The 15,665-nt window shown below is 42.1% G+C and overlaps 1 long non-coding RNA gene across 1 annotated transcript in view; it reads left to right on the forward strand.

The window, feature by feature from the left end:
- The first annotated feature begins 2,926 nt into the window (after window positions 1–2,926).
- Window positions 2,927–15,665, forward strand: part of LOC115093935 — a 34,625-nt gene continuing 21,886 nt past the window's right edge. The window contains exon 1 of the long non-coding RNA XR_003857441.1: window positions 2,927–4,015. This is a non-coding gene — a long non-coding RNA (uncharacterized LOC115093935). The remainder of the gene's footprint in view (window positions 4,016–15,665) is intronic.

The raw sequence follows: 15,665 nt of genomic DNA on the forward strand, positions 1-15,665 counted from the left end.
AGTAAAAAATAATTAAAAATAAGAAAATAAAAAAATTTAAAATCAGCCCGCGGCTCGTGGGTTGAAAATCAGATGCTCAATTTTGCCAGCGTCCGGTTTCCGAACCCGTGGCTGTGGGCAGGTCCAAGAACCGACGCCGGCAAAATTGAGTGTCGGTTGTCAAACCCACTGATAGCCGCCACTCCTGTCAAAAAGGAGGCGCTAGGGACGCGCTAGAGTCCCTAGCGCCTCCTTTTACTGTGGGCACTAATTAGCATATTTTTATTTACTGGATCGCGCAGACAGGTTACTGGCCTGTGTGCACGCCGGGAGAGTGGGTGATCGCCCGATCTCCTGCGTTTCTTTCTGTATCGGCCTGTATGTGATGGCAAGTAAAGGCCGAAAAAGTCCATGTTGAAAGAGTGCACTCTAAGAGGACAGCCTAAGGACCATAGCAGCAAAGTTCAAATGGCAGGCAGCAGGAGCAGGACCAGAGAGTGCAACATGGAGGCAGGAGCCCCAGGAAATGAGACAGCAGCATGGAGGCAGCAGCAGGAGATGAGAAGAGGCACCAGGAGGACCATGATTGGGGCTAATGCAGGCATAACAAAAAAGCAGTAGGACAACACAGGAAGACAGACCATCCACATTGGCAAGCCGACACAGGAACTCTGTAGTTAGGGCAGGCCCAGCAGTCTTCTTTGATTTAGCTAGCACAGGAACTCTGTACAGAGGATTGGCCTGGCTTGTTTGGACAAGTGATCTCTGAGTGAATTTTTGTAGCCTTTACAATGGTGGTTCTCATGGGCCTTTTTCTCTGTTGGGCTTTTGGGTAGTTGGGAGTGGCATTTCTTTGGGCTGCTTGCCCCCGGGCCATCCTCAGATTGAGAGACTGCTTTGCGCAGTGGACTCCTGAGAGGATGGGGATGGCATGAGTGCAGATTTTGGCAATCGTTGAATGAGTTGGGTTAGTGCTGTGGTCAAATTGTTGAGTGAGGTGGAGATAGTGGTTAGGCCCTGCATAAGGGCTACTATGTGCACCTGCACGGCCTGGGTGTGGCTGATCTGAGTCTTCCTCAACTGCAGCATCGCTGCCCATGTATGGTGCAGGTGGAGCCCATGCCTCCTCTTGATGTGGTTGAATGTGTTCTGTACTGCATGATCCAGTGCTGCTAGTGTTGCAGGAACTGTGGTTGGTGGTGGCTGAGGTGCTGTCTATGGCTCCAATGCTGGCATGACTGGGCTCTGGTGCATCCCGCTAGTCATGGAGGCAGATGGGGACTGGTCAGCTTCCTCCCATGGCAAGGATGTCCCGTTCATAAAGCTGGAGAAGTTTAAGCTTCTGTAGAGGTGTAGTGATGAGCTAAGTGGTTGTAGGGGCTGATGCTGTTCTGTTGGCTGCTGCTACTGCTGCTCCTCCTCTTCCTCGCTCCACTGGGCCTCAGCATCCAGTTGCAAGGCTGCACTGAAACATAGGGCTGTACTGCTGGTCTGTGGGGCTTCATGGCTGGGATGGGGGGGTTTCCTGGGTGAGAGCTGTGGAAACAAAGAAGACGATATAAGAAGTACACATGTACTGTTTGGCATAAGATGTGCACTTTACATCAATCAATCTGTGAGGATCTTATGCTAAAATATGTGGACATCTGTAACAGACTTGACATTTACAGGTGATGTCAACTTACCAGCCACAGCTTGCTTCATTCCAGGGCCTCGTCCATCCCCTCGAACATGTCTGGTCCCAGTCGTTGAATCAGGAGCTCCTCCATGGGGTCAGGACTATTGGGCAAAGGGCTCCTCCCTCTGGGGCCGATACAATACAGTGCGCTCAGTCGAGTGCACTGTTTAACCCGCTGTCAGATGTGGGTTAAATAGGCGCTAGTCCACCCCCTAATGCAATAGAGGGATTAACGCCTATTTAACGTGCGTCTGATGCGGAGTGAATCAGTTAGTGCTCAACCATTGCAAATGCATGCTGGTCTGCAATGTCTTCTACACCATGGATCTTCATGTCCACAGAGGCCCACGCCTAAGCCTAGCTGCCCCAGCACCCGAGGGCTCAGCCTAAGAGGAATGAGGGCTGGTATTGGTGAAGCTCCAATTGGATCTCTGCTTCAGCCAGCTCTGCCCACAGATGGTGGGAACCTGCAGGGCTCCTCCCTGCAAGTTGCAACAACTCTACCTCGGTGCAAGGGTCCACACCAGCAACAATCAATTTATTCACCAAAATCATTTGTTTTCTTTCAATTATAGCGCCTACAGCACAATTGCATATTTTGTGCCAGTGGCTGTTCTAGGGTGTTAGCCACTCCTGGCAGTTTGTAGTACTTTTGTAGATTTTGTTTTGAAATAAACAAAATGCAGAATTCTTGTTTTTATTTAATACAGGAGCAGCAATCTGTACACCAAAATAATTTCTTTTCTTTCAGTTTTTCAGAGCCTGAAAATGTAGCAGCATAAAAATGTCTGCAGCAGTTCTAGTTGGAAAATTAGTTGATAGTTCTAGTGATAAGTGGATAAGTCTCAAATAGAGCTACTTATCCAGATAAGTAGCACTATTTAAGACCTATCTGGCTACCTGATTTAGCCTAATAAGTAGCGTTTTAAAATTTATCCAGCTAAGTATCTGTTTTGCTGCTGCTTAGCCGGATAAATTGGAATTTGTCTGGATAGGTTTCGCTGCTTGGACAGGTTGGAACTTATCTGGGTAAGTGCCACTTTCAAGACTTAGCAGGTTAAACTGGAACTTATCCAGGTAAGTAGCACGCAACTACTATACGCATATATTTTTATGTCTATCTTTAAAATATACACGTAGATATTTTCTGTGTAGCTTACACATATTTATCTCCCGTAAGTCGGCTTTTAAGTCAGGGGATTTTCTGACTTGTGCGTGACATTGAAATTAGCAGTTTTACCAATTAGTCTATCAGTTCTCCCAGTCCGTCTGCAAGACATCGAGATACTCTTGGATCTTCAGCCTCAACTCCTCCCATAGCACCCAGACCCAGTATTTTACTTTTAAAGATGTTTACTATCATTTATTCCAGATATAAAGCAGGTGAAATATACAGGAGTAAGCTGCCAAATCTACATACATAAATTGCTTATGAAATATCAACTTACATAATTGTTGGCCGTGCTCCAGAACAACCCTGGCCCGCCCCTTTTTTTATAAGGACAAATATACTTGCAGACCCTTACTTATTCCTGAATTTTGAGGTTTATAAAATAGCATATACATGAGTGTATGCTATTTACATGTGTATATGCTGAATTTTACCCATGCAATGTTTGAAAATTCACCTTTAAGTGAACTTGTGAAGATGTTTTTCTCCATGAAGATAATACCCAAGTGTAGTAATTTCTCTAATCTAGAGATTTTATAGGTGGCTATGTGCATCTTATCTCCCACTGGAGATGTTTGCTACGAGAGTTTTTTTCCTAGTCCCCTGTGTGACTTGAGGATAGAGTTGAAAAAGTGAACATGTTTTTGCTAACTTTTGAGTGTTTCTGCCAAGATGTTGTGGATGGTTTTGGCATGCCTTTTGTTCTGTTGGGATGTCAGAGTCAGGCTTCAAGATGATAGCTCATAATTCAGTACAAAAGACTATCTCATGAGGTTTATTTGCCGATGTAATTGTAAAAGTTAAATTGATGTAATTTTCCTTGACTAAGAGGAAAAAAAGAATATCTGTGATGTTAACTGTTCTGTGTAGTTTGATAAATACTTAGGTAAGCAGGTGGCATCATTTTACCTAACATTTCTAATCCTGAATGCTGTTCTGTGCAAGACACATAAATCATTGAGAAGGTACCATTTAGTGAGCAGCATCCAGGGATAGAAAAGCTTGTTGACTTCTAAATGTGTGTGAGTTTAATCCATGTTTCTTTTCTGTAATACACCATGATATGTGTACAAAATGTGATTCACATTACAGTTCCCCATTTTTTTTGTCTTCTGGGGCCAGGTGTGACCTTGCCATGGGTTAACTGCAAAGTTGTTTTGTCAAGGTGTAAGATTCTTCCATTCGAGGTAGGTCATGAAAAGTTCAATAAAGTGAGGGTAAACTTCCTAAGCTGGTGAGAAGTATAAATACATTAGGTGGTTGGTGGTGTGTTTATGATTTTAAAGTTAATACTATTTGGTAAATGGGATGGTACCTATAAATAGTATACATGTGAAACTACCACCATCCACTCATTAAATTATTTGAGTATATCGAGCAGATTTTATCCACAGCAATTAACAAAAAGTGTAGGTAGAACATAAGGACATAAGAAGTTGACATGCTGGGTCAGACCAAGGGTCCATCAAGCCCAGTATCCTGTTTCCAACAAAGGCCAAACCAGGCCACAAGAACCTGGCAAGTAGGGATGTGAATTGTGTGCCCGATTGTTTTAACGATCGGGTTCGGCTTGGGGGGGAATCTGATCGTGAGAGATGTGAATTGGGATTGGTTCCGATTCCAATTCATATCACTAATTTTTTTTAGTGAGGCCCGCGCCGATAAAAAAAAAACCCCACCCCAACCCTTTAAAATTACCCCCTTAGCCTCCCCCACTCTCCCGACCCCCCCCCCAAATTTTTTACACATACCTGGTGGTCCAGGGGGCCCGCGGGGAGCGATCTCCCGTTCCCAGGCCATCAGCTGCGCTAAAAAAAAATGGCGCCGATGGCCCTTTGCCCTTACCATGTGACAGGGTATCTGTGCCAATGGCTGGTCCCTGTCACATGGTAAGGGCAAAGGGCCATCGGCGCCATCTTTATGAGTGGCAGCCGATGGCCCGAGAGCGGGAGATCGCTCCCCGCGCCCCCCCGGACCACCAGGTAATTTTAAAAGGTATTGGGGGGGGGGGTCGGGAGGGGGGGGGAGGCTAAGGGGGTCGGTTTAAAGGGTCGGGTGGGTTTTTTTTTATCGGGCCATCAGCGCCATTTATAGTGGCAGCCAAAATGGCGCCGATGGCCCAAGAGCAGGAGATCGCACAGGAACCCCCCCACTGGACCACCAGGTAATTTAACATTTTGGGGGGTTGGGGGGGGTGGGGGAGGGTAAGGGATTGGTTTTAAAGGGTCGGGTGGGTTTAGGGGTTGTTTTGGTGTGCCGGTTTTCCCGCCCTCCTCCCAAATAATTCCTGTGCCCAATTTAACGATTTTTGACGATAAATCGGGAGAATTTGTATTGTATCGTGCACTCTAACGATTTTTGACGATTTAAAAAATATTGACGATTTTTTTAAATTGTCAAAAAACGATTCACATCCCTACTGGCAAGTACCCAAACACTAAGAAAGATCCCATGCTACTGATGCCAGTAATAGCAGATGCCATTCCCTAAGTCAACTTGATTAATAGCAGTTAATGGACTTCTCCAAGAACTTTATCCAAACCTTTTTTAACTACCCAGCAATATTAACAGCACTAATCACATCCTTTGGCAACAATTGCAGAGTTTAATTGTGCATTGAGTGAAAGAATTTTCTCTGATTAGTCTTAAATGAGCTACTTGCTAACTTCATGGAGTGCCCCCTAGTCCTTCTATTATCCCAAAAGTGTAAATAACCGATTCACATCTACTTGTTCAAGACCTCTCATGATTTTAAAGACCTCTCATCATATCCCCCTTAGCCATCCTCTTCTCCAAGCTGAACAGTCTTAACCTCTTCAGCCTTTCCTCATAGGGTAGCTGTTTCCCATCCCCTTTATCATTTTGGTCGCCTTTCTCTGTACCTTCTCCATCGCAAACTATATCTTTTTTGAGATGCGGTGACCAGAATTGTACACAGTATTCCAGGTGTGGGTCTCACCATGGAGCGATACAGTGGCATTATGACATTTTCCGTTTTATTAACCATTCCCTTCCTAATAATTACTAACATTCTTTTGCTTTTTTGACTGCTGCAGCACACTGAGCTGACGATTTCAAAGTATCATCCACTATGATGCCTAGATCTTTTTCCTGGGTGGTAGCTCCTAATATGGAACCTAACATTGTGTAACTACAGCAAGAGTTATTTTTCCCCTATATGCAACACCTTGCACTTGTCCACATTAATTTTCATCTGCATTTGGATGCCCAATCTTCCAGTCTCACAAGGTCCTCCTGCAATGTATCACAATCCGCTTGTGATTTAAACTAATAATTTGTATCATCCGCAAATTTGATAACCTCAATCATCATATTTCTTTCCATATCATTAACAAATTTAGGGGCAGATTTTAAAAGCCCTGCGCGTGAAAATCCAGCTTGGAATCCAGCTGGAAAATCATGCGTGCAGCTGCGAGCACATATTATAAAATTGGGCATAGATTTGTGTGTGCCAGGTTGCGTGCACAAAATCTATGCTGCGCGTAACCTCTTAACCATCTGGCCCTTATGGAAAAGCACCAGTCCAAGAACTGATCCCTGAGGCACTCCACTGCTTACCCTTTTCCACTGAGAAAATTGACCATTTATTCCTACTTTTCTGTTTCCTGTCTTTTAAAACTAGTTTGTAATCCACGAAAGGACATTGCTCCTATCCCATGAATTTTTAGTTTCTTAGAAGCCTCTCATGAGGGACTTTTGTCAAACAACCTTCTGAAATCAAATACACTACATCTACGGGTTCACCTTTATCCACATGTTTATTAACCCCTTCAAAAAATAAAGCAGATTGTTAGGCAAGATTTCCCTTGGGTGAATCCATGTTGACTGTGTTACATTAAACCATGTCTTTCTATATGCTCTACAATTTTGATCTGTAGAATAGTTTTCCACTATTTTTCCTGGCACTGAAGTCAGGCTCACTGGTCTATTGTTGCCCTGATCGTCCCAGGAGCCATTTTTAGATATTGGGGTTAAATTGGCCACCCTCCAGTCTTCAGGTACAATGGATGATTTTAATGATAGATTACAAATTTTAACTAATAGATCTGAAATTTCATTTTTGAGTTCCTTCAGAACCCTTGGATGCATACCATCTGGTCCAGGTGATTTGCTACTCTTTAGTTTGTCAATCTGGCCTACTACATCTTCCAGGTTCACAGTGATATGGTCAGTTCTTCTGACTTATCACCCTTGAAAATCATTTCTGCAACTGGTATCTCCCCAACATCCTCATTAGTAAGCACAGAAGCAAAGAATTCATTTAGGGGCGGATTTTAAAAGGGTTATGTGTGTAATATACGCGTGTAACCCTTTAAAACCCCCTCCTGGCACGTGCCGAGCCTATTTGCATAGGCCCGGCGATGCGCGCAAGCCCCAGGATGTGCGTATGTGCCGGGGCTTGAAAAAGGGGGCGGGCGGGGTGGGGCTGGAGCCTCCAGGCACAGTGGCCATTTGTTGCTGTGCCCGGGATCGCGGGCCGGCCGTCGGCCAGTGCGCACAACCTACAACTGCCTGGAGGCAGGCGCAACTTCTAAGTTAAAGGTAAGGGAGGGGAAGGTTGGGGGGGGTGGAAGGAAATTTCCCTCCAAGGCCGCTCCGATTTCGGAGCGGCCTTGGAGGGAATGGAGGAAGGCTGTGTGGCTCGGCGCACGCAAGGTACACAAGTGTGCACTCCCTTGCGCACGCCGACCCCAGATTTTATAACATGCGCTCAGCTGCGTGTGCATGTTATAAAATCGGGCGCAGATTTGTGCGCGCCAGGTTGCACGCACAAATCTATGCCCTTGCCTAAATCTTAAAATCCGACCCTTAGTTTTTTTGAATGGCCTTATCTTCCCTAAGAGCCCCTTTAACCCCTTCGTCATCTTACGGTCCAACCGATTCCTTCACCGGTTTTCTTGCTTCGGATATATTTTAAAAAGTTTTTATTATGAGATTTTCCTCTTACCGCCAACTTCATTTCATATCCTCTCTTATCAATGTTTGACCCTTGACAATGCTTATGCTTTTTCCTTTTTCCTATTTCTTCAGATGGATCCTTCTTCCAATTTTTGAAGGATGGCTAAAATAGCCTCTTTCACCTCACCTTTTAATCATGCCGGTAATCGTTTTGTTTGGTTTAGGTGCTGTCAAAAGAGATAGAGACAGGATGGAAGCAGCCCTGAGAAAGGCAACCAAAATAGCATGGGATCTGCTTCAAAGACCGTATGAGATGAAACTGAAGGACCTGAATATGTATACCATGGAGGAGAGGAGAGATAGGGGAGATATGTTGCAGACCTTTAAATTCCTGAAAGGTATTAATGATACATAAGAATAAAAGCTTTTCTAATGGAAAGAAATCTGTAGAACTAGGGTCATGATATGAAACTCTAAGGGGATAGGAACAATGTTAGGAAATATTTCTCCATGGGTGGTGGATACATGGAATGCTTTCCTGGAAGAAGTGATGAAGATAAGAAAGGTAATGAAGTTCAAAATGGTGTGGGATAAACACAGAGGATCCATAGTAGCTAAAGGATGGAAATGAGGAAAAGAGGTAACCCGCATGGAACAGTAGTTATTGCCTTAAAAGACATAAAACAAAAAACCCCCCACATTGCTGGGCGAACTGGAAGGACCACTTTGGTCTTTTTCTGCTGTCATTTACTGTGTTTACCAGACTTGTGAGGGGCACGGGCCATCCAGTTGAATAGATGGAAGTGGCACTGTAGTACAGTTTGCTCATCCCTGGTCTAGGGTATGCTCTACTTCTTAGTTATTTAGTGGAATTTACATTGGAGATATTTTGGCTGCAGGTCACATGATGGACCTCTCATGATGGATACCTCAGCTTGGTATGCTTTTGGGAGCTGTTGAAAGACGTGCTGCACAGACAGCTCACAAGCTGTTGAAAAAATCCCCCAGGCTGATATTTTGATATTTTCCTACAGTCTGCCCCTGGTGCCTATCCTGTCATGGCGAGCCCACAGTTAAAGTAGTAATGAAGATATCTGAGGATCTGTGAGCTTTAGCCCAAAGCCCTTAGGTTAACTGAAAAGAGAGAGGGAGAGAATTGATTTGAATAAGGATTCTAAAGAGCTCAACCTGTAAGTGTTATCCTTTTTGTCTTTTTTTTCTCTGCTTGGACTTTATGCTAAGTTTTCCTGTATTTTTCCATTTGAATTCTGAGCATTTTTGGACCTTGTAATAAATTCTATTTTGCTGGATCAATCATTGGGTATGGACCTGTGTTTTTTCCTGATTAGTGTAAGACCTAAAATTGAAATGGTAGAATTCATTTCTATTAAACTTATTTCAGTGATCAATATCAACGCTTTATTAAAAGCAGAACATTTGACTATTAGAGATATCTGGGAACTTTCTTTAAATATCTAATATTTAGGCTCAAAGTAATTTGCCAGCTCATTGACTGTTGAAGTTCCAGCCTCAGAATTAGGCTCTTATCATCATTGATGGATAAATTCTTTACAATTTTAAAAAGCTGTCATGGATGATTATCCACTTTGCAAACTGTGCCTTAAAAATTCTTTTTAGCAGATTTAATGGCCCTGTCATATGTTGCATTCCTGAAAGTTTAAATATGTTTTATTCTTCTGCCAATTTGTCTCTAATTTCTTTTTTTGCCTTTTTAGTAAAATTAATCCTTGATGGTACCAAGAAAAGTTGTTTTGAAGTAGAAATAAGTTTAGTATGTACAATTTTAACTCTCTAGGATTAAATATTGCACATTTTAATAGAGAGAAACACATTCTTTAAATATTTCATTTTCCACAGTGTTTTCTTAATCATTATACTAAAAATGAAATATGATGAATACTATTTTTAAATGAGAATGATCCCTGTCACAATTGGTTGCTAACACAGTTAACAGCATGCTTATTTGATATTGCCTAAGGCCTAACCTTGGGCCATTCACTCTAGAGTGCTCATTAACTTTATTCTTTAAATCATTTTCCAGCTATTACTGTTGTATTACAGCAATGGTGTCTTAGTGGCAGGTATTTTAAGTAGTATTTAAAATGTCAAGCACCTGAGGGTGTGGGCAGTCAGAGGCAGCAGCAGCAATGCCAAGGGGTCTTCTGTTACACTGAATCTGCTAAAGTGGATCACATGATGATCAGAAAAATTGCCTCTCCTGCATAATTGGTCCCATATACTCCGCTCTTATCTCAAGTCCGGAAATATTTAATAGTCGTATCTCCAGAGTATCCAAGCAACCATTTATTTGTCTCTTGCAACATTAATAATGAAAAACAGCTTGTTCCTTCACTTTCCATGAATGCAGGCTTTTGGTAGGGTCAAGATTAGGAATAGGGGATTACACATACAAGTTCTCTTCGTCTAGCCGTAGCCTCTAGCTACTTCAGCTCCCAAGTTCCCACGACCCTGTTTTATTGTATCTTTGCTTATTCTTCTATGATAAAGGTAATGTTTATGTTAATGTCCAACCCCTTGTTCCTTGTAACCGATATGATATGATCGAGATCATGAATGTCGTATAGAAAAGAGTTAAATAAATAAAATATATGAATGCATAAAATTAGTAGACATCTTCTTCTCAGGCTTGGAAATCAAACTTCATTATGGGGCGGATTTTAAATGCCCTGCGCGCGTAAATCCAACCGGATTTACGCGCGCAGGGCCCTCACGCGCCGGCTCGCCTATTTTGCATAGGCTGCTGGCACGCGCAGAGCCCCTGGACGTGCATAAGTCCCGGGGCTTTCTAAAAGGGGTGGGGAAGGGGGCGTGTCGGGGGCATTCCTGAAATGACGCGGCGTTTCGGGGGCGGGCCTGGGGGCGTGGTGCCGGCCCGGGGGCGTGGTTGAGGCCTCCGAACCAGCCCCCGGGTCGGGTGATGGCGCGCCAGCAGCCTGCTGGCACGCGCAGATTTACGTCTGCTTTTAGCAGGCATAAATCTGCCAACAAAGGTAAGGGGGGGGTTTAGATAGGGTCGGTGGGGTGGGTTAGGTAGGGGAAGGGAGGGGAAGGTGGGGAGAGGGCGAAGGAAAGTTCCCTCCAAGGCCGCTCCGAAATCGGAGCGGCCTCGGAGGGAACAGGCAGCGCGCGCTGGGCTCGGCCGCGCAGGTTGCACAAATGTGCACCCCCCTTGCGCGCACCGACCCCGGATTTTATAAGATACGCACGGCTACACGCGTATCTTATAAAATCCAGCGTACTTTTGTTCGCGCCTGGTGCGCGAACAAAGGTACGTGATCGTGCAATTTTTAAAAATCTACCCCTATATGTGTAATTATCTTTACTGAGCAGTTCTCATTAAAGTGTACAATTTTCAAAATAATTAGAAATTCTAGTCACAGTTAAATGATAAGCATTCTTTACTACTTCAAATGCAAGAGGCTGAATTTCTCTAATCAGTTTTATTCTTTTCAAATATTCTCTTCCTATAACTGGCAAATCTTTATATCTCTAATTAATGGTAGAAAAGCGGAGTGAAATTATAACAGTCCAGGTCTGGCAAAGCCTGGGACAATAACTATTCCCCCAAATAAATATTTGTCTCAAATTTTCCAGAGAAGTCTTGCAGATCGAGCATCAGCAGGGGAACTCTAGAGCATGCAGATCTAATGCTTAAATCCTCATAGTAATCGCCACTTAAATTGTTCTAGTAATATCAGAAAATTGGATTTAGCTTGCTTTGTTAAATGGAAACAGAGTTTTTTGAGTAGGATTCAGAGAGAGCCACACTGCAACAGGAAAAAGAAAAGCATAGAAGGTAGAAGAGAAAAGTGAGAAATATGAGAAGAAGAGAAAAGGAGTTACAGCCAAGGGGGAAAGAGATAATGACAATGAAAGAGATCAGATGAGAAGAGTACAGATGGAGAATAGGGCCTGTCTTTTGGGATTCCACTCTGCAGGAGCTCAAAATTCTAAAAGCTCCTAATACCTTCAGGAAACTTTGTAAGGTCTGGCTATTTGAAAGCATCTGGGATAATTTGTTGCATTTGATGATTCTCTGAGATTTTTACTTTATACATTTTTTAGATTTTGAGTTTTAGTTAATTGTAATGTATTTTATTTTTATTACTTGATATATTCATATTGTTAATTGTTATATAGATTTGAGGTATTTTATATTATTGTTGTGATTGTATTGTTTTGATTGAACATTGCTTTGTAGCCTTTCTGGGATGAGCAGTATACAAATATGAAAATAAATAAAACAAAGAGTGTTGGGTTTCTTAACTGGGCTTATCGTCCAAGAGTGAATTCTAAGGCTGTAACCCTCTACACTCAAACTGTCTCTCAATCTGGGCTATGTAAGCATCAGAATTCTAGGGTATTAATTCCTAATGTAGCTAGGCAGAAATACCTGTTGCAGAAGGCACAGAGTTAGTCACTTGAGGTATGACCAATGGTAGTCTAATGGTTAGCGCAGAGGGCTGTAAACAAGGAAAGCAAAGGTTTTAATCCTGCTTTCAATGTGATCTTGGGCAAATCATTTCACTCTCTATTGTCTCAGGAACAAATAGATTGTGAGACCTCTGGGGACAGAGAAATATCTTTTTTTTAAATTTTTTTCTTTATTAAATTTTCAATATATATAATATAAATAATACAAGAAAACAATTATGCAGTAAAGAATGAATATATCACAAGGTAAAAAATTATTTCAACAAATACTATACCTGCATAACTGGACTCAATAAATGGGGGAGAAAGGAAAGTATTACATCAAATAGGAAATAATTATTAATAGGTAGAGAGGCATCAAATATACATACTGGTCCTTATAACTTTAATTATGCTAGGAAGGACTATCCCTTAAGTTGTTATCATCAACTAAAAATGTTTCTAAATGGGAAGGGTCAGTGAAAATAAATTTCTTAGCCTGAAAGGTAACAAAACATTTACAGGGAAACTTAAAAAAAAAAAGTTGCACCAATAGCTGGAATTTTATTTTTCAATAATAGGAAATGCCTCCTAAGAGCCTGGGTGGTTCTAGAAACATCAGGAAATAGAAAAATCCTCTGACCACAAAATGAAACATCTTTACACCTAAAAAATTTCTGAAACACCAAATCCTTTTCCTGTTCCGAGCAAAATGATACAAAAAGAGTAGCTCTTTTAGTTATTACATCCACTGACTCTTCCAAGAAGGTAGTGATTCCTGGGCTAGAAACTATCTCTTCATTTTCTGTTTGATCTAAATTTGTACTACCTTTCTGCTTAGAGAAACAGAATTTTTTTTTTAGATATTATCGTTATAAGACAAAATTTCTTTAAGAAATTTCTTAAACATTTCATAAGGAGAGAGTAAGCTAGAATAAGGAAAATTAACTAAATGCAAATTTTTTGATCTAATCAAATTTTCAATATTTTCCATTTCAGTATGAAGTAGCAAACTATCCTTAATGTGCATATTCTCAGCATTTTTCAGCAATTGAACTTAAGAATTTAATGTTAAAACAGATATTTCTAACTCAGAAATTTTCTTGCTATGTGTTCAATAGAAGATTTTCTATTAGCGTTAACTAAAGAGGAAAGATGAGCGTTTACTTGAGAGACATTAGAGTCCAACTTAGCTAACATCCTTGACTGTAACATTAATAGGCTCATCAGAGCGTTGTTGTGCTGTATCCATATTAGGTAACAAAATAGACTCACTCACTGTTCCAAGATGATGATCAGTAGGGATCCTCACAAATTGAGAGATCTCTACTGGGAACTCACATCCATTCCGGTCAGGATTTAACAACTCTTCCGGTTGATGAACTTCACCGGATAAGCCCCCAAGTGGTTGTGGAGGAGAAGGACCGCTGCCAGGACTCAAGGAGGCACTAGAAGTATCTACAACACAGTCATCATTTGGCATTTCACTAACTCTAATCAAGTGAATGTCCATAGGACCGCGATTAAGTTGAGAAGTTGGAGAGGAAGTAAAAATTCTGGCCTTTCTCTTCTTCCCCATTTAAACAGCCAGATAAATAAGAAAAGGGAAAAAAATCAGACAGTGGTGTGGCGGGTGGCGGTGGTGCACTGCTAAGCCGGCAGATTTAAAGAGCTGGCAGTCGCACGGGTGATGATATCGCCCTTACAGGAGTCTGGGGCAGGCCCAGTATTCCGGGGCAGGCCAGATGGTGAGGAACAGCCTCCAAAGTTCTCGGGGGATGGAAAGTGCCCTGTGTACTCCTTTCTTCCTCACAGCTCCCCAACAATGAGCCACTAGGCCAGCAGATTTAAAGAGCTGGCAGTCGCATTGGTGATGAAGTCACCCTTGCAGGAGTCCGGGGCTGGCCAGATGGTGAGGAACAGCCTCTGAAGCTCTCAGGGGGATGGAAAATGCCCTGTGTACTACTCTCTTCCTCGCAGCTCCCCTAACAGAGAAATATCTATAGTACCTGAATGTAATCCACTTTGAAGCAAATGAAAGATGGAATGTAAATTGAATAAATAAATAATACAGCTATTACAGAATCAGTAAAGCAAGGGTCCATGGAAGAACATCTAGGCAGCAATCAAGTTGCAGGGAACATTTCTTGTTTCCCAATCTACCCCTGTAACTGATCCCTGGACTAATCTTCTCACAAGGGCGTGTAGTTCCTTGCTTTTGGTAGCCAGTTCATCCTGGGATCCTGGGTCTATTGTGGGTTGCTGTATAGCTGGATGGTTAAGGCACTGGTCTGTCTTTCTGTCTGCCCAGGCAGTTCCCAGTTTAAGACCCACCTGCAGCCAATTCTGATACCCCCGTCCCTCCAGAGGCCACCTCTGGGCTCTATAGGCTTGACTTTGGGGAGTCTAATGCATGACATGATTGGAATTTTTATCAGATATTCAGGAACCCAAGGAGTATAAGAATGTGTAAGTATAACAATCTTGTAATATCTCACTCAATGCGAAAGAATGAAAAAACGTCGACTTATCTATATGGCTATCATATAGCACTGGGCAGACACGATAATGTTCGTGTTTCTATGAATCCCTTCAATGTGCTTATAGTTGTAATCATTGGTCACTACATTTTTAACGAGTCAACGGACATCAAGTATGAGTCCAACTAGTTTTTAAAGCATTTTTTCTCTAGCATTTAAAATAAACGTATGTTGCAAACAAAATGCTGCACTTATCTCAAATGATTGTAGGTCTAGGAAATAGGAACAACTCAAAGAGTATGAGTGCAGGAATACCCGATAATTTCCTTTATACAAACTTGCTTCCACCTGACACTGCACTGTTTCAGAAAAGCTTTCCTTCCTCAGGGAAGGAATCAATTCACCCGCATCTGGGAATCCCAGGTTATCCAACTGAATGTTGCAACTCAGGCTAATCACTGTTGTAACCGTCTGTTTTTGGGTTGGGGAAAAAGTATCTGGTGACAAGGTACCTGAATTATCTGAAGGGTTTTAATAGTGACATGTGCAATATAGGATATCTTCTCAGGCTGTGATAACTTCAATTAAAATGTAACTGAGCTGATCTGCTGGGGTAAAGTATATATGAACCTAAAATGCACAATATAATCTGGTTCACATGTTTTTGGCCAATACTCATACCTTCTGACCCATTGTGAATGTGGGGTCTTCCTGCCTCTAGTGTCCACTTGTTTGTACATTGCCTTTCTAATTTCTAGCTGTTTCTTAAATTCTAATTGGATCCAGTGCAATTCCTGAATAATATTTTTGTGATGGGAACAGGGAAACTAAGTGGTATTATTAGGTAGAAATGGGGGAGAAAACTTCAGTTGCTGTAAAAGTTTGTCTGTTGTGTGGAGGTGTCCATAACATTGTACGGAAATTCCATGTAGCATAATAATCCATTGCAGTCATCTTGATGGCAGCTTAAGAACATACGTGT

The sequence above is a fragment of the Rhinatrema bivittatum genome, chromosome 6, assembly GCF_901001135.1.
Source record: "Rhinatrema bivittatum chromosome 6, aRhiBiv1.1, whole genome shotgun sequence".
Lineage (NCBI taxonomy): Eukaryota > Metazoa > Chordata > Amphibia > Gymnophiona > Rhinatrematidae > Rhinatrema > Rhinatrema bivittatum.